The sequence below is a fragment of the Chelonia mydas genome, chromosome 6 (assembly GCF_015237465.2).
Source record: "Chelonia mydas isolate rCheMyd1 chromosome 6, rCheMyd1.pri.v2, whole genome shotgun sequence".
In the NCBI taxonomy this organism is placed as follows: Eukaryota; Metazoa; Chordata; order Testudines; family Cheloniidae; genus Chelonia; species Chelonia mydas.
The window spans coordinates 8,815,910-8,839,846 of NC_051246.2; the positions used below are offsets into that span (position 1 = coordinate 8,815,910).

Consider the following 23,937-nt stretch of genomic DNA (forward strand, 5'->3'; position numbering starts at 1 on the left):
TTTCTGTGACCCTTGCTTTCACACTGGCACACACACACACACAGAAACTAAGTCCTAGGCAGCCACCTTTGTGACTTTTCCAGGCCTACCTGAAGGTGTCAGAGCTGTTTGACAATAAAGTTCAGATCCAGCATACAACTTACCCAATTCCAGAGCCTACAGTCAGTTTTCCACCGAAAACCCAGTATAGAGATTTAAAAGGTCCCTTATCCTTTCACATGGCTCCTTGGGTTCGGAGGGAAACGGCCTGCAGTCCTCTAGTCATGGATGATATAGGGTGGATCCCGGACGAGCCCCCCAAATTGTTGTGGAAAAAGAGTCACACCATCTGTTTGGTTCAAACAGTCTGAGGCCTTTTATTGAATACAAGCATGCAGGGACAGGGAGACAGAGATGGTCACACTCAGGTGCCACCCTAGTCTCTCTCACCCCTGCCCCTATAACACCAGTCTTATATAGGTCCAAATCCAAGCCACACGATGCACTTCCTTATTAGTTTTTTTTTTCACCACTCAAGCATTATTACTGAAGCCTTATAAGGGATAATTGAAAGACAGCTTCATAATTAGCACAGTGCTGACACACCTTTGTTATTATCAAGATCTGCAGTTTGCTATGGCAGCATTTTGACTACGGACTTTTGCAGGGTGAGGGTTCATATAATGGACAGCTAGGGACTTTTCTGGAGGCCTCTTTGGTTCAATTTCTAGTTAGAAATTGGCCTAGTCCATTATCTGGGTCAAGTGCCACAGCCTAGCATACGTAAATGCTTTTAGCTTAAGCCAAGTCTAGCCATTGTATAGCGTATCAACAAAGAATTATTGAATTGAGCCAGTTGTATCTCAGCACTGGGTGAGGGATCCCTGTATAAAAAGCCCCTGTGCCCCACCCCAGAAGGCAGCTGCATTTCAGTGCTGGCTGAGGGATCCCTGTATAAATGCAAAGCCTGGAAAGTGCTTTGTTCTTGTGCAGGTTGACAGGCATGAGGATACGAAAGATGGGCCCACAGAGCCTAATCCTCTTCCAAAAAACTCAATCTGTGGTTTTACCACTTCCCTTTCTTCCATGCTGTGCTGATTTGGCTCTGGGGGCAGTGGGGTGCATGGCCCCCGGGCTGGGTTCCAGATTATAATAGGGGAAGTTTTAAACCAGGATGACTCACTAATTTCTGAACTCTGCGTTTCCCTATTTCTACATCTCTCTCTCTCTCTGGCCTTGTCTGAACTCCACCTTTTGCCTTAAAATTTCCACCTGTTGCTACCACCTCTGGGCTGCGGCATGAGGACTGTTTATACAGGGATCCTTGCCTGGCACTGAGATGCAGCCGCCTCTGGTATGGGGGTGTGGAGGCTGTTCATACAGGGATGTATCACCCAGAACTGAGATCTCCAGCTGTTCCTAGGGATCCCATGCCTGGTACTGAAATGCAGCTACCTCTGGGGTGAGGCATGGCAGGAGCGGACGCTGGATCTTGTATAAACGGAGTTTATATCTGGTACCCCTTTTGTAGCAGCCTCAATTTTCTCTCCCCATCAGTCTCTATCTCGCACCAGCTCTTGCTCGTTTCTTACAAACACCGAGAACTGGTCTCTATATTTAAACTTCTCTTTCCTCTGCCCTTGAGGAAGGCAGATCTGCTGCATGCATGAGGCCAGTTCCAAACCCGGGATGCCGCACATCCGCAGCATCGCGTTTGTGGTCGTGGCACTTCCCTCCTCTTTGTGCTCTCCGACCAAAGCTGTTTGTGGTGATAAAAGAAAACATAAGCAGCTCCCCGTCTCAGACAAAGGGCAGCTGAGCCAGATGTGCAAAGAGCTCTGCAAAGTGCATTTGAGCTAGAGAAAGGTCAGAGGGTTACGAGAGCAAGTGGAGGCATGCATTAGCCTAGCTCCAGCGATTGATGACTAGAGGGGAGAGGGGACATAGTTTTGCAAAACTCACGAAAGTTGCATCCGTGGCCCTATGATCATCATGTCTGAACACCTCACCATGTCTACTATAATTATCCTCACACCCCCACTGACCAAAATTATGCTGTCATTGAAAAAGTTCTATGTCATTGTCTGGGCTGTCAAGCGACTTAAACTCTATTTGTGTAACAAAAAAAAATTCACTTTATTAAGGGATCATGCTCCTCTGACATCTCAACACCTGGAAGACCGTCTGGCAGATAAAGACTTTGAACTAGGGAGATTGGTCCCAGGCTGGAAGGGAGTTCAGTCTGAACTCTGGGAGCTGCCTGTAACATCCAGTGGGGTGAGAGTCTGCTTGATTCAAACTTTGCTTAGTCTTGTGGGGGAAATTACTGTTGACCTGACCGCTTCCCATTCTGCGGCACAATCTATGCACTATATGCAAGAGCTGTAACGCAAGAGGCCTACAGGCCTGTATCCTGTCAGGGTGTCCCCACTCCGGGATGCTCTCTGCACTGGCGTGCTTCCCTGACCCCCTGATCATTACATACAGTTCAAAGCAAGTGTAGTTTATTAAACAGCAACCAATTAAAAAAAATAAGGAAAAAATGGGAAAGGTTAAAGGAAAACCTGTCACCCCGCTCCGGGGCACGGGGACACCACAACGAGCATCTCTGGAAGGTAGGGGAAGTTCACAGTCTGTTCCTCACAAGTCCCAGGCCTCCTGCCCAGGCCCTGGCTGTGCTACAGGGATGCTGTGGGTCGGACACTTGTTCTGTCAGTGGCCACACAACCCTCAGGCTCTAGGTGGCAGGACCCTTCTGCCCAGCATCGCCCCTGCCCCATCGCGGTTATGATCCCCCTCCAAGTCTGGCCTGCAGGGCACCTTGGCTGGGGGGCATTTCCCTGCGCTGGGCCGGCTGCCCAGGTTCTCTCTCCCCAGCTGCTCCCCGCACCCGGCTCCGAAACTGCTCCAGCCCCAGCTCCAGCTCCACCGCTCTGCCTCAGCCCTGATGCTGCTGCTCTGCCTCCAGCTCCCTGGGCTGCTTCTCTGGCCCCTCTGGCTCTGGCCCAGCTCTGCTCCCCAGCTCAGCTTGGGCCCCTGCTCTCTCCTTGGCTCGGCCCCACTCTGTCTGACCCAGGCAATTCCAGCTCACACAGAGGACGGGACCCTCCTGACTCCCTGATTAACCTGGCCCCCCGTCAATAAGGCTAACCTGGAGCATTGGCCTCTGCCCGTTGTTCCTGGGGACCTGTCAGTCTCAGGGTCCTGATTTCCCATCCACCCCTCCCCTCTCTCTTGGTACTGGGAGCTAGCCAACCACCCCCCCCCCCGCGAGTTTTCGTAAGGGGACAACAGTGCCCTTACACTTGGTTTAGGAGCGGCATATGGGCCAAGTGAGGTGAGACCCTGCACTCAACTCACCCAGCGTGTGGGGGGCCAGGGGCCCGGCTGGATCAGGCGAGGGGCCGGCTGGGTGGAAAAACTTTGCCTACGTCAGCATCAAAGGGGTAACCTTCTAGCTGTCGCTCAGTGTACGTGTATTCCTGGTCATGAATGACTTTCTCCTGCAGCCGAGCACTTGGTGTAGGTGTGGGTCTGTCTTTCTCTCCCTGTGACTGTCTGGCTCAGTGCACTTTGTACGTGCCCATGTCTGTCAGTGTCGCTGGTGGCATGTCTGTCTCACTCAGTTTAGCTGAGTCCTGTCCCCTCCCCAGGGCGGGTCTCTCTCTCCCTTTGCAAGGCACCGATATCAATTCTCTTTCCTCGGCACTCAGCTGCTTCCTCAGCAGTGCCCTCAAACCTCCCAGGACACCACTCCCAGCAGTCAGCCCACCTCCAGCTTCCCAGGATGCACCCCTTGCGGCTGCTCATTTACCTGGGCACAGGTGAGTTGCCAGCCGGTGAGGTGGGGAAAAGCTGGGGCCCTGCGTGCACCAGCTCATTGCCTAAACTTCGGGAAGGGGCATGGGAGCACCTGGGCTCTCAGGACTCCTGGGTTCTGTCCCCAGCTCTGGGAGGGGAGTGGAGTTACAGCGGGGGGCTCGGAATCAGTCCCACAGCCAGGAGGGGCTGGCCCCTCAGCCCCCACCAGTGGCCCCTTCTCAATGGGGAAAGCTAATATGTGGCTGTTTAACCCCTGCCGTGCTGGCACCGAGCTGTGGATTCAGCGTGGATGTGGCGGGACCCATCACTTTCCAGGAAGCAGCCAGGGGATTCGGGCAGAGCGTGGTGCAGTTCGGGAGTGCCGGAGCTGGGGGGTAAGGGCTGAACACAGGCTCAGAGCCCTCCAGGAACATGCCTCATATACACCCACGAGAGGTCCATCTGGCTGGGCTGCCCTGCCTGGGCCTCACCATCCAGGGGTGACGGGGCATCCCCTGAGCCTCCCTCTGCTCTCTCCGCCAACAGCCTGCTTGTCGGGGCCCCGCTGCAGATGGGAGACGTGAATGAAATCGGCAAAGTCTACAAGTGCGACCCGGGCTCCAGACGCTGCCAGGAGATCCCCATCCAGAGTCAGGGGCACCCTGTGCTGTGGGGTCCAGGGGGCTAGCACAGGGGATCTGGGAGCTAGGACACCTGGGTTCCATCCCCAGGTCAGGGAGGGGAGTAGGGTCTAGTGGGTTAGAGCAGGGGAGGCTGGGAATCAGGACTCCTGGGTTCTAATTTCCATGCAACAATTTGCCATCACTTCCCCCCAGTGTGTGGGGGGGGCGATGCACAAAGGAGAGGGGGTACGAAATGACTCAGAGATATGCAGGACTAAACATATCCAATGACAACGTTTCTCACGCCTGGTGTTGGCGCGTTTCTCCTCTCAGGGCCCCCCGATGCCGTGAACATGTCCCTCGGATTGTCTCTGGCTGCCCGGGGCTCCAATCTTCTGGTGGGTACCACCCCTTGGGGTGGGGAAGCGGCTCGGTCTGTGGGTTGTACCCAGGGGCTGGGTCAGTCTCTGCCCCTGTCCCCCAGAATTCCACTGGGATTCTCCTCCCCCCAGCAATGGGAGCGGGATGGCTGCGCACCCACCACACTCCAGATGGGTCATGTTACCACAGGACTTGAGGGCCTGTTTGCTGCTGTCACCAGGAAGGGATGGGCTGATATCACAGGAGCGGGTGATCTTACCACAACAAGAGCTGATGTGCGCAAATAGAGAGTGGTCACCGGATGATGTCACCGTCACCGGAACATGGCATTGTTACCATGTGAGGGATGAATGACAGTGCGTGTGTAGGCGGGTGCTAACCACTAGCATGGGTGGGCCATGGCCTTGTGCAGAAGATGGTAACAAGATAACAATGGGGTGAATACAGCGAGGGTGTGATGTTTGTCTGGGGGATGGTGGGACCCAGAAACGGTGCACTGGAACAGCAGGGAGGAGGAGACCATCGCCATGAAGATAGTGACTGAGCTGTCCTGTTGTGAGGGAGGGGGGTGACCGGGTGACATCGCCATGGGGACAGTGACTGTGCGATGACATTGTGAAGGATGGGGGTAACTGGGTGATGTCACTCTGGGGACAGTGACTGGGCACGGCCGTAGCAGGGAGCGTGGTAACTAGGTGATGTCCCCCCGTCCCCGCTCTGGGAGGTAGGTGCTGGGTCCTGGAGTCCTGTTTGCCCCATGGGGATCCTTCCCCTGGTGGGGACTTTCCCTGCATATCCATGGAGGAAGCAGACTCCCCTCACCCCCAGTGCTCTCCTCAGGGAGTGCCCAGTGACCCCATCCCTCTCTCGTGCCCCAGGTGTGCGGCCCCACTGATGCACCGGGCCTGTGGGGAGAACATGTACGTCAACGGCTACTGCTTCCTCCTGGACCAGAGCCTCCGGCAGCTCCAGTGCATCCCGGACACTCTGGCAGGTATGGGGCATGCCCCAGGGGCAGCCCCAAGGGGCCACGATTGAGGGTGGGGACTGGGCAAAATGGGCCCTTTGATCTGGTCTAGCTCTTTCCACTGAGTTTTCTCCATGTTGGTGGAGTTGAGTCAGGACGTATTTCTTTCCCGTCCCTCTCAGAGTGCCCCAGGCGTGCCACAGACATAGCGCTCCTCGTCGACGGCTCGGGCAGCATCAAACCAGAAAACTTCAGAAAGATGCAGACGTTCATCGCTGAGATCATGAAGCGTTTCCGCAGCACCGATACCCAGGCAACGGGCAGAAGCTGAACCGTACTTACCCTGAGTACTGCCTGAGGGCGAACTCCCAGTCACGGCTGACCCCAGTGCCCCAGTGCGGCGCTAGGGGGCGCTGTGCTGCAGGGAGCAGCAATGGATTTTGCATCCAAAACCAGGAAAAAATTCCCGCAGAACCAGCAACATCCCGACTGCCTGCCCCAGCCGTTAACTGAGTCTGATGCCTGCTTTTCTTACCCTTCACCCCGGGGTTGTTTTTCTCTCTTCTTCCCTGCCTCCTCCTGCAGTTCGCCCTCATGCAGTACTCGCACAGATTTAGAGAGCACTTCGACTGCTTCCAGTACAGTAGGAGTCGCGACCCCGATGACCTTGTCAGGGCAGTCACACAGCTCACGGGAGCAACGTACACAGCCACCGCCATCCGGAAAGTGGTGTAGGTATTGCCCTGCTCCCCGTGCTGACTCCACAGGGAATGGGCAGCAAGGACGTGCAAGCTAAGGGATAGGGACTCAGGACTCCTGGGTTCTACCCCAGCTGTGAGAGGCGAGTGGGCACTAGTAGGTTAGAGTGGGGTGGGGGATGCTGGGAGCCAGGACTTCGGGGTTCGATTGCCATGCTCTGAGCCTCTGTTGCGTTGTGACTTTAAGCATGTCACATCTCCGCCCTGTGCCTCAGTTTCCCCATCAGTAAAATGGGGGCATGACACGAACCTCCTTTGTGAAGGACTGTGAGATCTGCAATGCCAAAGCAGTGGACGAGCGCTACCGTGTTATTACGTATCAATAACCCTCCCAGGCGTTCCCCACCCCCCCTTTTCCAGGCGGGAGCTGTTCACCTCTGGGAGAGGCGCTCGGGATAAGGCCACCAAGATTCTCATTGTGATCACAGATGGGCAGAAATACAAAGACCCGCTTTCTTCATTCAGACGCCATCCCCGAGCTGAGAGAGCTGGGATCGTCCGCTACGCCATCGGGGTGAGCCGTGGCTGTGTGGAGAACTAGTAGGGATCTGAGCCCTGTCCAGGGACATGGTGGTGGTGTGGGAGGCGGGGGCAGTGGGCAGTACAATCAAGCATGGGAGGGCACCGGCACAGAGGCCGGGGAGACAAACGGAAGCCAGGTTGTAACTGAGCCAGGGTATGGCGCTATAGCAGAGCTGGAGTTTCACTTGGCAGACTGAGCGGCAGATTGTATCTCGTTAAAGGCTGTTCCCTGTGTCCACTATTGGTCAGGTTGCGAAGCGTTGTCTAGTCAAAGGTAGGGTATTCTCACTGCCCTCCAATCCACATGCCCACTCCGATGGCCTTGAACTTCGTGTGCTTCCAGGGGATGCAGGGTAGGGTTAGTGATCCACACATGGGGTGACTTGACCCAGGGGTTGCTGGGACACATTCTCCAACAGACCCAGGATTTGACAAAATCACCCTGTTCTCAATACTGTTATTTCATTTTCTGCACACACTTGGGGCTCAAACAATGGCACTGGTCCTCCCCAAGCTGACCTGTCACTCAACCCTTATGTCAGCTAGTGCACGGCATCTACTATCCCATTGGGGAAGAAGTATTGGACCAATGATTGGCCTTAGAGTGTGGATTGTCACAGCACAGCTCCAGTGCACCCCATGCCCACACCCCGGAGCGGCACATGGTGCTGGCTGACCGTGTCTCTCGAGGCCCCAGCAGGGCTTGGGGCAGGAGGGTATTCGCCCAGGCTCTTGGCCTGTGACTGATGCCGATGCCCTGGTCTCCCCTGCACTCTGCTCCATCCCTTGAAGGTCGGCGAGGCCTTCTCCAGGGCGTGCTGCCCAAATGGGAGGCTCAGGAGATCACCTCTGAGCCCACTGACGATCATGTCTTCCGGGTGGACAATTTCAACGCCCTCCAGGGCATCCAGAACCAGCTGCAGTAGAAGATCTTTGCCATCGAAGGTACCAGAGCTGGGGGAGGGGCCGCACTGGTCTGGGGCACTAGAAGTGGTTTTTCAAGGGCTGAAGATGGGACTGGGGAGCTGCTGGGAATCCAGAGCTCAAATAGGCCCCAAATATTCTCTCTTTCCCCATTCCAACATATATCCATTAATCTATCTCCATAAATGCCCCTGATGCCTTTCTCATCCAGGGGCCCCCAGACAGGAGACTGGCTGGTGCAAGGGGTTGAGGAATGGGACATGGGTCCTTTTCTCAAGGGGGTGCTGGGTCCAATCCAGCCTCGAGGTGGGGAGAAGGGCTGGCTCAGGAAATGGGACATCGGGCCTTTATCATCTATGATGGTCTTTCCCGTATCTGTCTGTCTGTCTCTCCCCCCAGGCACCCAGTCTCAGAGCGGCAGCTCCTTCCAGCTGGAGATGTCCCAGGAAGGATTCAGCTCCCTGCTGTCCCCTGTGAGTGACGCCTGGCCCCAGGGTGTGTCCCACGCTGACGTGCACTGGGGTCCCTGATGGATCTTCAGCCTAAGTAGCATCAGGCTGGGTTAGTCCCTGAAAGGCAGATGGCCCTTTATTAGCCCAGAGAGCTGGAGGAGCAGCGTGGGCTGGTGCTTTTCCCACGGTGCCTGAGAGTGGCGCTGTCCTGCCAGCCGGGGCCTCAGTCGGGGGCGCTGTCTCCCCTGGCAGTCCCCAGTGCCATGCTAAGCCACACTGTGCTGCAGATGGTGGGGAGGTCTCGTAAATATTCCCTGTCCTGTCTGTTCCCTGTAATCAGTCCCCTTTGCCGTCCCTGTCGGTTTAGGACGGGCCTGTGCTGGGAGCGGTGGGAGCCTATGACTGGTCCGGCGGGATATACCTGTATGGGAGCGGCTGGGCAGCCGAGCTTCATCAACGTATCCAGAACCTCCACTGACATGAATGATGCTTATCTCGGTGAGAACAAACCCACCGAGCTTCCCTTACCTATTTAAGCAGCCCCCGCGCCCCACCCCAGAGGTGGCTGCATCTCAGTTCGGGGCAAGGGATCCCTGTGCAGCACTGTTGTAGGGCTGTTTCCCATCTCACCTCCCCACGTCCCTCTCTTCCTTTGAGGTTATTCGTCTCAGGATCATCACAGCCAATGGGCAGAGCAGCTACGATGGTCGGGGCCCCTCGCTATCAACACGCCGGCAAAGTCGTCCTGTTCAGCCGGGATACCAATGGCGGGGAATGGACACCCAGATGGGAGCTGCAGGGGGAGCAGGATGTGGGGAGCATTACAGACAATGTGGAGCATGTGTGGGCTGTGGTTGTGGGGGACTCGTGCGGGACTGGAGGAAGCCTGTAAGGTTTTGACACCATGTGTTTGGCTTCACCCTCAGGAACGATTCAATCAGAAAGACTCAGGCAGGGGATAAATTTGACTGGTTTAGAGAACTGCACCGCAGCTGACGGTCAGCATCTCTCCAGTATCCCACTGCTCTTACATTCAGTTACGGCTTGTCTACACTGAAAACCCTGCAGCCGTGAGGATGCTACCTACGCCAACAGGAGTGCTTCTCCCATTGGCATAGGTAACCCACCTCTGTCTAGCACTGACTACACTGGGGGTTAGGTAGTTTTAATTACGTTGTTCAGGGGGGTGGATTTTCACACCCCCGAGAAACGTAGCTATAACGTTTAGTGTAGACCAGGCCTTAGACAGAACTCATAAGACTATTATGAAGAGACTCAGACAGGGTTAAAACATGGCTGATCACATGCACGGTGTCTGAAAAGGATTGTTTGCCCCTCAACTAACGCTACAGGTTTCTCGAAGGTCTAACTGCCGGTACCTTCCAGCTGAACAGAATTGATAACTAGTGACTTAGTCAGAGTGGCTCAGTGAATCAAGGCTACTTTTGCAAGCACTGGCCTCGAAAGCGAAATGCATCACAGTGAGCATTCAGCAGCTTTGAAAGAGGCTGCCGACCTCGGCCTGTGCGTTCAGTTAGAAAGAAAACTGACGGCAGGAGCTGGGTGTAAAGGGTGGGTGAGGGTGAGGATGGAAGGAACATGGGGATTGAATCCTGCTCCCGCAGGGTGAGGAGTGAGGGACCCAGTGGGAGAAGAAGGAGGAAGTGACTAAAATAGAGGAGTGACTTCTCTGTCCCTCCAGGTCGGCTCATATTTCGGGGGTACGCTGTGCGCTGTGGACCTTGACAGAGATGGGAACACGGACCTGGTTCTGATCGGAGCCCCCACGTACTATACGCCTCTGAATGGAGGGCGCGTCTATATCTGCTCGTTTAGCCGGCAGGTAGGAGAGACAAGCGGGGCCACGGGAAAGATGGATGGCCTGGGAGTCACGTTTTACCTGGGCTGCTGTGGGGCTGGGATATTTTGAAAATAAACACCGTGATACCTGGGCACTGTGCTCCAGGGAGCAGGGTGGGGGGCTCAGTAGAGGGTGCGCTCACCTAGCAGTGCATGCTGTCCCCAGTTCAGCACTAGAGGGTGCTCTGTTGCTGGGAGAGGCATGGGGAGGCTCAGTAGGGGGCACCGACCCTCACAGTCGATGCTGATCCATTTTCCATGTGCTTCTTTGAATCTGGCCTGCAGGGGGCTGACTCTGAGGTGTAGGAGAACACCGCAGGGGCAGACGGGGCAGCCGTTCGGGCGCTTCGGGGCCAGCATGTCGGAAATCGGGGACATCAGCGGGGACGGATGGAGAGATGTGGCCATTGGGGCTCCCACGGAGAATGACAATAACGGGGCCTTGTACATTTTCCATGGGGAAAAGAGAGGCCTCAGACCCCAGTACAGACAGGTGAGCCCAGCCCCTGGGAGGTGGGGTCAACACACAGTCCTGAAGGGTTGTTAAAGGGGCCCCAGGGGCCCCTTGTGGCCATTAGCCCCTTTCCCACCTCTCACCCTCCGCTGCCCCCTAGCGCCCATTATACAGTACAGCCGCCCCTGCTGTGGGAATGTTCCTATTCTCGTAAGTTTAGGGCAGAACTGAATTGCAGAGTTAATTTTTCCTAAAAAAATTAAATTGTATTACCAGTTGTGTTGAATAAATCTGAAAAAACTTTCATAGAATCATAGAATCATAGAATATCAGAGTTGGAAGGGACCTCAGGAGGTCATCAAGTCCACCCCCCGCTCAAAGCAGGACCAATCCCCAACTAAATCATCCCAGCCAGGGCTTTGTCAAGCCTGACCTTAAAAACTTTTAAGGAAGGAGATTCCACCACCTCCCTAGGTAACGCATGTCTGTGCTTCACCACCCTCCTAGTGAAAACGTTTTCCCTAATATCCAACCTAAATCTCCCCCACTGCAACTTGAGACCATTACTCCTTGTCCTGTCCTCTTCTATCACTGAGAATAGTCTAGAACCATCCTCTCTGGAATCCACCTTTCAGATAGTTGAAAGCAGCTATGAAATCCCCACTCATTCCTTCTCTTCTGCAGACTAAACATCCCAGTTCCCTCAGCCTCTCCTCATAAGTCATGTGTTCCAGTACCCCTAATCATTTTTGTTGCCCTTCGCTGGACTCTCTCCAATTTATCCACGTCCTTCTTGTAGTGTGGGGCCCAAAACTGGACACAGTACTCCAGATGAGGCCTCACCAATGTCGAATAGAGGGGAACGATCACGTCCCTCGGTCTGCTGGCAATCACGTCCCTCAATCTGCTTTGTCTGAGCAGAGCAGTAACAGTGGCTAAAAGACTAGTCGTACACAAATGGCAATCCGAAAAGCAACCAACAATTAAAAGTTGGATCATAGATCTCGTAAGCTTGGCCACCCTGGAAAGAATTATCTATGTAATAGCAATATCCAAGAAAACTTCTCCGAGATATGGGATGCTTTCCTATAGGTATCTGAATGATCCTATTAAAACCATTCTTCCCCCGCCCCTTCCTGCCCAGTTCCGTCTCTTTCCATGTCTATGCTCCCTCCTCTGAATTTTGCTTCTATTCTTTAATCTTATATTAACATTTTTTCTTTAACCAGCTGCATTTTATAAGCCAAATTTGTTTGTTTCTAAATTATGTATTGCAAGAAATTGATTAATAGTTTAACCGGTAATAAACTATATAGTTATATGTTAAAAGTATAGCTGAGGATAGACGTCAAATGGTTAATATATTGAGACATTTATGTATTATGAATAATTTGTGTATATTTCGGTTAGTATTTCTATATATATATTTAAAAAATCAATACAAAATTAATAGAAAAAATACAGAACAGCCGCCCCTTCCCCATCTCTCACCCTCCGCTGCCCCCTAGTGCCCATTGATACAGTACAGCCGCCCCTTTCCCACCCCTCATCCCTCCTGCTGCCCCCTAGTGCCCATTGTACAGTAACAGCCGCCCCTTCCCACCTCTCACCCTCCGCTGCCCCCTAGTGCCCATTGTACAGTACAGCCGCCCCTTCCCCACCCCTCACCCTCCGCTGCCCCCCAGTGCCCATTGTACAGAACAGCCGCCCCTTTCCCACCCCTCACCCTCCGCTGCCCCCCTAGTGCCCATTAGTACAGTACAGCCGCCCCTTCCCCACCCCTCACCCTCCGCTGCCCCCTAGTGCCCATTGTACAGAACAGCCGCCCCTTCCCCACCCCTCACCCTCCGCTGCCCCCTAGTGCCCATTGTACAGTACAGCCGCCCCTTCCCCACCCCTCACCCTCCGCTGCCCCCCTAGTGCCCATTGTACAGAACAGCCGCCCCTTCCCCACCCCTCACCCTCCGCTGCCCCCTAGTGCCCATTGTACAGTACAGCCGCCCCTTCCCCACCCCTCACCCTCCGCTGCCCCCCAGTGCCCATTGTACAGTACAGCCGCCCCTTTCCCACCCCTCACCCTCCGCTGCCCCCTAGTGCCCATTGTACAGTACAGCCGCCCCTTTCCCACCCCTCACCCTCCGCTGCCCCCTAGTGCCCATTGTACAGTACAGCCGCCCCTTTCCCACCTCTCACCCTCCGCTGCCCCCTAGTGCCCATTGTACAGTACAGCCGCCCCTTTCCCCACCCCTCACCCTCCGCTGCCCCCTAGTGCCCATTGTACAGTAACAGCCGCCCCTTCCCCACCCCTCACCCTCCACTGCCCCCTAGTGCCCATTGTACAGTACAGCCGCCCCTTTCCCACCCCTCACCCTCCGCTGCCCCCTAGTGCCCATTGTACAGTACAGCCGCCCCTTTCCCACCCCTCACCCTCCGCTGCCCCCTAGTGCCCATTGTACAGTACAGCCGCCCCTTTCCCACCCCTCACCCTCCGCTGCCCCCTAGTGCCCATTGTACAGAACAGCCGCCCCTTCCCCACCCCTCACCCTCCACTGCCCCCTAGTGCCCATTGTACAGTACAGCCGCCCCTTTCCCACCCCTCACCCTCCGCTGCCCCCTAGTGCCCATTGTACAGAACAGCCGCCCCTTTCCCACCCCTCACCCTCCGCTGCCCCCTAGTGCCCATTGTACAGAACAGCCGCCCCTTCCCCACCCCTCACCCTCCGCTGCCCCCTAGTGCCCATTGTACAGTACAGCCGCCCCTTCCCCACCCCTCACCCTCCGCTGCCCCCTAGTGCCCATTGTACAGAACAGCCGCCCCTTCCCCACCCCTCACCCTCCGCTGCCCCCTAGTGCCCATTGTACAGTACAGCCGCCCCTTCCCCACCCCTCACCCTCCACTGCCCCCTAGTGCCCATTGTACAGTACAGCCGCCCCTTCCCCACCCCTCACCCTCCGCTGCCCCCTAGTGCCCATTGTACAGTACAGCCGCCCCTTCCCCACCCCTCACCCTCCGCTGCCCCCTAGTGCCCATTGTACAGTACAGCCGCCCCTTTCCCACCCCTCACCCTCCGCTGCCCCCTAGTGCCCATTGTACAGAACAGCCGCCCCTTTCCCACCTCTCACCCTCCACTGCCCCCTAGTGCCCATTGTACAGAACAGCCGCCCCTTTCCCACCCCTCACCCTCCGCTGCCCCCTAGTGCCCATTGTACAGTACAGCCGCCCCTTCCCCACCTCTCACCCTCCGCTGCCCCCTAGTGCCCATTGTACAGAACAGCCGCCCCTTCCCCACCCCTCACCCTCCGCTGCCCCCTAGTGCCCATTGTACAGTAACAGCCGCCCCTTCCCACCCCTCACCCTCCGCTGCCCCCTAGTGCCCATTGTACAGTAACAGCCGCCCCTTTCCCACCCCTCACCCCTCCGCTGCCCCCCAGTGCCCATTGTACAGTACAGCCGCCCCTTCCCCACCCCTCACCCTCCGCTGCCCCCTAGTGCCCATTGTACAGTACAGCCGCCCCTTCCCCACCCCTCACCCTCCGCTGCCCCCTAGTGCCCATTGTACAGAACAGCCGCCCCTTTCCCACCCCTTACTGCTCTCTCTGCCCCACAGCGCATCGAGGGGTCACAGTTTCCCAGCAGGCTGCACTACTGTGGCCAGGCCGTCAGTGGCGGGACAGACCTGACGGGGGACGGACTGCCAGACATCGCGGTGGGGGCACAAGGGCAGGTCCTGCTGCTGAGGTGAGTTAATCAGTGTTGTCGCACTGCTCCACATGGCAGTCACAGACAGCACCAGTGCGTGTGTGTGTGTGTTTGTGTGACTGCTGCCCCCTGCTGGAGAATGGCACAATGACAGCTCTGCTGCTCCCTTCTCTGCCCCCCAGCATCTCCTCTAGCAGAGCTCCATGTCCATAACCCATCTCCCTGGGTGCTGTGAGCACATCCAGGCTGGGTGGGAGGCTCAGGGGAGGGAGGGGGCCTGGCCCCATTGCAGGGAGCAAGCTGGGTGACGGTTCTGTTCCTCCCATAGCAGGTCTCGGCCGGTGCTCAGAGTCGGGGTCTCCATCAGCTTTCCAGCCCCACAGGATCCCAACCTCAGCCTTCGACTGCCAGGGGCAGGAGCAGCTCGAACACGGAGGCCAGCAGGGCAAATATCTGCTTCACCGTCACTAAGGGCACCTATGGACAGCCTAGGTCAGACCAAACCCACCCCCCGCTCCCCTCCCCCCTAAGACAGCCAGTCTTCCTGGGGCTGGATCGGAGCCAGCACCCCCTAGGGGGGAAAGGCCCCCATGTCCCATTTCCCCTTGGTGGTCCCGCTCTCAGTCTCTCTCTGTCCCTCGTTTCCCCTTCCCCGTAGGTGACAGGATCTCCAGCACCATCCAGTACAGCCTGGCCCTGGACCCCGGGCGGATGAAGATCCGAGCCGCCTTCGTCTCCAATGGTCCCAGTCCTGAGCGGGGAGCTGCAGCTCAGCACCGAGACGAGATGTGAGACATACCAGATAACATTACCTGTGAGTGTGGGGGGTCCTAACCCCTTCCCCTCCTACTGTGTCTGCCTCTCCCACCCTGCCCCTTGCTCCCAAATCACCCGGAGAACAAACCTCTCTCCGGGTCCTACCCAGCCCCCAGCCCCCCTTTCCCTTCAGGGGCCCGACATGTCTCTCTGTCTCCCCAGCTCTGCCCAGAGGACACCCTGACCCCCATCACCCTGCGTCTCAACTACACCGTGACAGGGGAGCCCATTGCCGTTGTCCATCGCCTCAGACCCATCCTAAGCGAGGACTCCACCGTGATGACTTCAGGCTTGGTAAGGCTGCCAGAGCCAGGCAATGGTCCTTGTGACAGTGTCCACGTTGGTTGTAGTGGATGTGGGTGTGGTTGCAGTGCTGGAGTAGCCTGAATGGATGTTCTGTGGTGATGGGTAAAATTGTAATGTGGGTGACAGCGTTGGGTGAGGTTGCATTGGTTGTGTTATTGGTGATGTTGTTGGTTAGGACTGCAGTGGTTTTGGTGACGGCTGTTCGCTGAGGCTGAAGTAGCTGTGTTTGGGAGGGGTTGGTTCAGATTGTAGCGAATCTTGGTGACAGTATGATTGGAGGTTGTAGTCATTACTGGTATGGGTGATGTTGGCTCAGACTGTAATGGTCTCAGGTGGCAGTATTGGTTCAGGTTGTTGTGGCTGTGTTGCTTGTAGGGGTGCAGATTGTATGTGTGGTGGTGGTTGTGTTGAGAGTGTACTGGTGACAGTGTTGGCTGAGGTCGTAATGGTTGTGTTGTTAGTTACTGTGTTGGTACAGAAGATACTGATGGGTGGCGGTGGTTACAGTGGTGTTGGCTGACAGTGTAGTTGGTGGTTGTTGTGGGTGAGTGGTTGGTGACTGTTGTTTCAGACTCTATTGACACTCTATTATGGTAGAGATTGTAATTGTATTAGTTACCGGGTTAGTTGTAGTTGCAGTGGCTGTGCTGGTAACTGTTGTTTCTGTTGGTAGCGGTGGTTGGTGAGATTGTAATGGTGTTGGTTACACTGTTGGCTGAGGTTGTGGTGGTTATGTCATCGTGACAGTGTTGGTTGACACTGTGTGGGAGGTGTCAAGGCTGATTCCCCACTCTGGCACTTCGAGTGCAGAAGGTGAGGGGCCCGCAAGGATTCTAAAAATGGATACTGGCCACTCCAGGCTGGTATTAAACTCCAAGGTTACAGCTTCTCTCTGACCTTGGCTGGGTAGAGGCTGCCCCCACCCAAGTGCAGAACCCCTTTGAGAGCCCAGGAAGGTGCACTTGGGAAATTCCTCCTTGTGGGGTACCCTCAAGCCCTTTCACCCCGTCTCCGGGAGAAGCGTGAGAAAGAAAAAAAGGAAATCAGCTGTTGCCACTGGCTAATTAAACATCTGCACAAACCTCTTAAGACACAAAATTCCAATTCTGCTCTTAAAAAGCTAAATTTTATTAATAAAAAAAAGAAAGAAAACACATCTGGGAACTCAGGCGATTGCTAGTTTTTACAAGAGCAATTACAAGAATTAAGCATCAAGAATCGCTTCCTTGAAATTCAGCTTAAAAGTTACCAGCAAAACAAAAGCACCTGGGGTTAGCACAGAGGAATCCACAAGCCATAAAGAAATAAAAGGGATCAACCTGATCGCGTCTTCCTAGACATTCCCTGATCCACTTACATATCTGGGGTTTTAAATGAGTAGTTTCTAGGTACGATACTGATGGTTTTTAATACCTGGCCTAAGCTATTCACAGCTTAACTGCTGCCCGGTCCGCCTCTCCCTGGGAGAACAACAACAGACAGACCAAAGGGGAGTCGTTTCCATTTTAAAAAGTTCGAGCTTTCCCGTTGGCTCTTTTGACCAGGTGCCCACTCACTTCCTTTTCCCTATGCATAGCAGTGAGACTTTCTAACCCTTTACAGGCAGAGCAATTAGAGAACAGCTACGAAGAGGGATTTTATCGCCACTGGCTGGCCGGGTGTCCATAAAAGGGAGCTGCCCCCCCCCACCCCCCCTTTCCTTTATCACAGGCGGCGGTGGTGGAAGTGATGGTGGAGGCTGTAGCGGGGGGGTACGCTGGCAGAGGTTGTTATAACGCTGGGGGTGGCGTTAGTTCAGACTGTGATGACGTTGATGCCGGTTGCGGTTGAGACTGTGGGGCACTTGGTGACGGTGCTGGTGGGCGGCGTCCGTTCCGACTGTCCGGGTGCTGGGGGCGGGTTGGGAATGCGAAGGTGCAGGGAACAGTGCAGGGGGGCAAATGCAGCCGTTGCGTTCTTGCTGAGGCTGTTTCAGACTGTATTGCGGGCAGTGGTGACGACTGAGATTATCTGATGGGTGACGACGCTGGCTGAGTTTTGCTACAGTCCCCTCCTAACCACCCTGACCCCTGCTCCCTTCCCCACCTCCCCTGGGATCTCGCCCTCACTCCCGTTTGAGAAGAACTGCAGCAGTGACAGTGTCTGCACTGATGAACTACCAATTTCCTTCAGTTTCTCCGGGTAAGTCCCTCCCCCTGCCTCCCCCTCCTCCCCCCCAGATAACTTCCACAGTGGGACCCGTCCGGCTCGATCAGGCCTCAGATCTGCAACACCCAGCGGGAGATCTCCCCATATTGCCTCGTGGCATCTCACTGGGCACCGATATAGGAAGCTGGCAGCCCTTTTATAAGAAGCTCGCACCACTGCCCCAGCGCGGCATTAGGGGCTGCGTGGGGTTCCCATCTGGGCACTGTTATAGGGCGCTCACAGCACTGGTTTCCCCTGCTGGGCACTGTCTTGAGGAAGCTTGCAGTGATGCTGGGGCACTGTCCTCCCTGAGGAAGCTCACCCCTTTCTCTCCCCCTTAGCTTGAGCACCCTGGTGGTGGGGGTCATCCCCGAACTCAACACCACCGTCTCCATCCAGAACCGCGGGGAGAATTCCTACAGCACCACGGTGCGGTTCTTCTAGCCGGCCGCGCTGTCCTACCGCCGGGTCCTGCTGCTCCAGGTACCACCCAAACCCCCCAAGCACTGCCGACAAGGAGGGCAGGACACAGGGGATGGTGCAGGGGGCGGGCAGGGGCTCAGCAGGGGGCGCTGTGCTGCAGGGGCGGGGGCTCAGCAGTAGGGTGCTGTGGGCCCTGTCTTTCACTGGCTGGTTTCCTGTGCTCAGTCTAACAGGAGGGCCATGGTCATTAAGTGCAGCTCGGCCGTGGGCTCCGAGGAGCAGACTCAGAGGAACAGCACCTGCCACATCAACACCCCATCTTCTGGATTGGGGCCAAGGTAGGATTGTCCCCCCGCAGCCCAGTAGCCTGTCACTTGCCCATCCCCTGCTTTCTCTGCCAGTTCGCCAGGCCCTGAGCCTGGCTCCCTCTCACCCCCACATGTGTTTTCCAGGCCATTTTCATCGCCACCTTTGACGTCTCCCCCAAAGCCGATCTGGGGACAGTCTGCAGATCACATCCAAAACCAGCTGTGAGGGGGGCATGCAGGCCACAGAGGGCAGTGTGGGAGCAGTGAAGAGGGCTATGTGTGTAGGGCATGCAGTGGGGATGTGGTGCATGGTTCAGTCCATTGATGTGTAGGGGAGGGCAAATGGTAGGTGGTCGCCTGGTGCAGACTGCAGGTTGAGTGCCGTGGATGCATTGGTCCAGTGAAATGCCGTCAGGTGTAGTGCAGTGCTCTTTTCTTCAGTGCATACAGTGAGACATGCGCATTGCAGTGAAGGGATGGTGCGATGGCAGTTCCACAATGCCTGTGCAGTGAAATGCAATGGTGTGGGGGGCAGTGCCGCGCAGGGCAGTGATGCCAGTCGCAGTGCCATTGAATGGATGGCACAGCCGCTCAGTGGCCTAGGAGGCAGTGCAGCTATGGTGATGTGTAGGCACTGCTGAGTGGCAGATGCCATAAAGCCAGGCAGAGCCGTGTGATGCAGCCCAATTGCATGAGGCACCGTGCGGGCTGATGATGCGGCTAGTACACTGCCCCATGGCAGACAGCCACGGTGCAGTTGGTGCAGGGCAGGTGACGCACGCTGAGAGGCATTGTGCAATGCTGTACGCTCAGGGAAAGGCTGGGTGGCACAGTACAGTTATCTGTACTTCAGGGTGGTGCAGCGATCTATACTCAAAGCAGTGGAGTATGTTGCAGTACAGTGAGGGAAACTGCAGGTGATGCAGTGCTGTATAATCCACAGCCTTGGCATATGGTGCACTGCAGCGCAGTGGATTATGGTGCAGCTCACTGACGTAGACTGCAAGGTGGTGCAGTGGGGTATAAACCAGAGCAGTGGCTTTTGGATGCACTGCAGCAGAGTATGGGTGCAGGGCAGCGACAATATGGGCGCAGTGCTGCAACCTAGGCTGCACTGTGGCGCAGTGATGCATACCCAGACCAGTGGAGTATGGTGCAGTGCAGTGATGTATGCGGGAGGACAGGGCAATGGTGTATGGCAGTGGTTCTCAACTAGGGCCGCCGCTTGTTCAGGGAAAGCCCCGGCGGGCCGGGCCGGTTTGTTACTCTGCCGCGTCTGCAAGTTCAGCCGATCACGGCTCCCAGTGGCCGCGGTTCGCCGCTCCAGGCCAATGGGGGCTGCGGGAAGCTGCGCGGGCTGAGAGATGTGCTGGGCGCCCTTTCTGCAGCCCCCATTGGCCTGGAGCGGTGGACCGCGGCCAGTGGGCAGGGCCGCCCAGAGGGAGGGGCAAGTGGGGCAATTCGGCGGGTCCTTCGGTGCCGCCGAACACACCCGGAGTGAAGGACCCGCCTGCGCTTCTTCCGCTCCGGGTCTTCGGTGGCAATTCGGCGGCGAGGGATCCTTCTGCTCCATGTCTTCGGCGAAGTGCCCAGAAGACCCGGAGCAGAAGGGCCGCCGCCGCCGAAGACCCCAGGCCCCCTGAATCCTCTGGGCTGGCCCTGCCAGTGGGGGCCGCGATCGGCCGAACCTGCGGACGTGGCAGGTAAACAAACCAGCCCGGCCGCCAGGGGCTTTCCCTGGACAAGCGGCAGCCCTAGTTGAGAACCACTGGTGTCTGGTGCAGTGCAATGGAATATGGCGTTCTGCAGTGACATATATTGCAGTGCAGGACAGTGGTGTGTAACCCAGAGTTGTGATGTATGGTGCAATACACTGACTTAGGGTGCAGGGCAGTGTTGTGCAGGGCAGTGGACTCTGGTGCATTCTCCCTGCAAAGTTACTTGGCTGTTTCTCTTCACATCTCTCTCCTTTGCCCTCCCCTCCCTCCAGTGACAATGGCGGCCCCATCACCGAGCGCATGATTCACCGGGCGGAGCTGCCAGTCAAGTACGGCATCTTCCTCATCCTCACCAGGTAGGTCTGTGCGGAGACAGAGGGGACAGGTTGGAGAGCACCCCCTACTGAGCCCCCTGCTCCCTGCAGCACAGTGCCCCCTTCTGGACATGACACCCCACTGTCACTCTTCATTACTCTCACCCACTCCTATCCCTCGTCCCTTCCGTCCTTTTCCTCCCCCAGCCTCGAGGAGTCCACCAAGTACGTCAACTTCTCCGCCGAGGAGGCAGGGACAAGTGTGCCAGTGACACATGGGTATGAGGTTGAGGCCGGCGGCACAGAGTGTGAGGGGGGAGAAGGGGAAAGGGGGGGGAGGGCTCAGAGGAGGGGATAGAATAGAATTGCCTGAGTGGGGTCTGAGGGTTAGAGCACAGAGGGGTGGGGGTGAGCAGGGAGCCAGGACTCCTGGGTTCTATCCCAGCTCTGGCCGGGGAGTGGGGTCTGAGGGTCAGAGCGGGGGCTGGGGATCAGATCTCCTGGGTTCTCTTCCTGCAGCACCCTGTAGCGAGTCTGTTTCTTTCAGGTCAAGAACCTGCGGCAGCGAAGCGTCCCCATCTCGGTCACGTTCCAGTTCCCCGTGGAGCTGAGCGGGGGCCGGGGTGTGGGACGCCTCTGAGGTCGTCCCCTCCAAGGTACCTGCCTCTCCCTGCCCTTGTGTGTGTGAGATGGGCCCAGTGACGCCGGCTCTGCCCTACAGCGCCCCCTGCTGGGACAGGCTGCTTACGGGGGAAACACACCCTGTCCCCACACCCTAAACCAGCCAGTCCCCTGTTCTAGGTCCGGATTAGAGCCAGTGCCCCATAGAGGGGAAAGGCCCCTGGTCCCCCTTCCCGCCCCTCCGTGTCTCTCTCCCTCCCCAGCCCCAGCTGGCTCAGTGCACCAGTGAGGCTGAAATGCCCGGTTCGAAGGACCTTGTGAAGCAGATGAGCGAGCGCCCCCTGCTGGTGAGTACAGGCGGGGTGCGTGTCCCCAGCAGCCCCTTCCCCTCCGCACTAACACAGACAGCGAGTGGGGGGCTGAGCTGGGGGAGGGACCCCTGCTATAAACAGACCCGGACCCTCATGGCCATGCTGAGCCCCTGCATGCCTCCTGCCTCACCCGGCGATATCCTTCCGCCCCCAGGACTGCTCTGTGGCCACCTGTAAGAAGATCCGGTGCAGAATCGCCTCCCTGGAAATGCAGCAGCCGCTGGAGTTCATGATCAAAGGGAACGTCAGCTTCCAGTGGGTCTCCCAGGTATGAGAGCTGCCTCTGCCTCCTGGCCCCAGGCAAGAGATCCCCCCGTGTGAACAGCCCCTGAGCCCCTCCCCAGAGGTGGCTGCATCTCAGTGCTGGGCAAGGGATTGCTCCTATGTGAACGGCCTGTAAATCGCTCTGGGTCCCTCTGGGATGATGCTCCGGGCTGGTTTGTGCCATTTCTGGTCAGGGACAGTGAATTTCTCTGTTCCAGACTCAGCAGCAGAAAGTGAGTCTGGTGAGCGAGGCCCGGATTGAATACGAGGAGAAGAAATACACCCAGAAGGAGGGATTCGTCCAGCGCCAGGTACCAGAGTGACTGCGCCCGGGATAGAGAGAGCATCGGGTAGTGATTAGAGCTGGGAGCCAGGAGTCCTGGGTCCTGTCCCTGCTCTGGGAGGAAGTGGGGTCTGGGGATTTAGAGCAGGGGCTGGTGATGGTGCCAGGACTCCTGGGTCCCCATCTCACACCTCTTCTCCCCCAGGTGCAGACGGTGGTGGAGCGCTCCGAGGCCTATAACTACCTGCCCATCATCATGGGCAGCAGCTTGGGGGGCCTGGTCCTGCTGGCTGTCATCACCGCAGCCCTCTACAAGGTGAGTGGGGCAGGGCTTGGACCCCTCCCCCACCACCCTGGGGTCGGGGCCTGTGGCTCTCCCAGCTGGGTGGGGGCAGGGAGAGGGTCCCACACCCCACCCCCGTGACCCACAACGTGAGTCTGTCCGTCTGCTTCTCACCATCTCTCCCCTCTGTCCTCCTACCAGCTCAACTTCTTCAAGCGCCAGTACAAGAAGATGATGGAGGACGCGAGGGATGGTGCTGGGGCCAGGCTGGACCAGAGCAACTCTGCCAATGTCTGCCTCAGCCCCAACCTCCCCAAATAATAGCCCCCCCTGCCCTGCCCCACCCCAGAAAGCTCTGCTTCTGCCTTCCCGCACATCCGCCCCCCATGGACTGCTCTGGATCTGCATTCTGATGACCTACTTGCGCTCAGAACATAGCCCTATAACAACCATGTGGGGCTGGGAGTCTGGACTCATGAATTCTCTCCCAGCTCTGGGAGGGGAGTGGGGTCTAGTGGTTAGAGTGGACGGGGGAAGCTGGGAGACAGGACTCCAGGGTTCTATCCCCAGCTCTGGAAGGGGAGTGGGGCCTAGAGGGTTAGAGCCGGTTCTATCTCTGGCTCCAGTAAGGAACTGGGGTCTAGTGGTGAGAACGGGCGGGGAAGCTGGGAGACAGGACTCCTAGGTTCTATCCCTAACGGATGAGAGGTCTGTGGTATGCGAGATCAGTATATTAGGGGACGTGAACCCTCTCGCAAAGTGATGGATGCTAAGGAGCTCAGTGTGTTCAGTTTATTAAACGAAGATTGAGGTGTGATTGCCGTGTATTATTGTGACCAAGCGGTAATTTTTCATAATATTTTGGATGACTATTGTGTGTGCCTCAGTTTCACCTATGTGGCGCATGGTTAACTAGGTGTGGGGGGGAACGGTGTTTACTCTTTGCAGAGGACTCTTTGCAGGTGTGACTGATACCTGGCCTGGCCCCCTTGCCCATGTGGAGCCTGGGAAGGCAATGGTCACTCCAATTGCCCGAATATTTCATACCTAGAAACTACCGACCAGGGATGGCCAAACCCCTCCGCAGGAAGCCAGCCGGGTGTGACCAGCTGGAGGACAAAGAGCTAGGGAGGGGCCAGGTGAGGTTGTTAAGTGTGGGCTGCTGGAGGCAGGAGGAGACGCTTCTGGCCTGGGACAAAAGAGGGTTCAGAGGGCGAGTCTGGACTGACCCAGATGGACCGTGCTGTAACTTTCTGCTCTCTGTGCTAACCACGGGGTTTCTACGCTGTTTTCCAGACATCTAAGAACCCGCCTGCTTTTACAGTGCTGGCTGAAAAGTCACTGCGGATGCTGAAGGTGGGGGGGGGCCTTGCTCCCTTTGGGGGTACAAGTCTCCCTCCTGTGTCCAGCTCGGGCCAGCTCGCTCCAGGGAGCTCACGGTTTGAAGCAGGGCTGCTGCAGGCTCCAAAGTTTGGTCCCCGGAGGCGGGGAAGCCAACGGGCTCACCCCAGTGAGAGAGCGTGACCCGAAGGGGGCTGACGCACTGAAGGGCTCCTCCCAGGGATTGTTCCAGAGCCGTGTGAGAGCACCGAGCCATGTGGGTCTGTGACACTTATTCTCTC

General features: G+C 56.7%; 1 pseudogene; it reads left to right on the plus strand.

Annotated features, from left to right (window-relative positions):
* Positions 1-3,549: 3,549 nt before the first annotated feature.
* Positions 3,550-22,803, plus strand: LOC119566349 (annotated as a pseudogene).
* Positions 22,804-23,937: the final 1,134 nt, after the last annotated feature.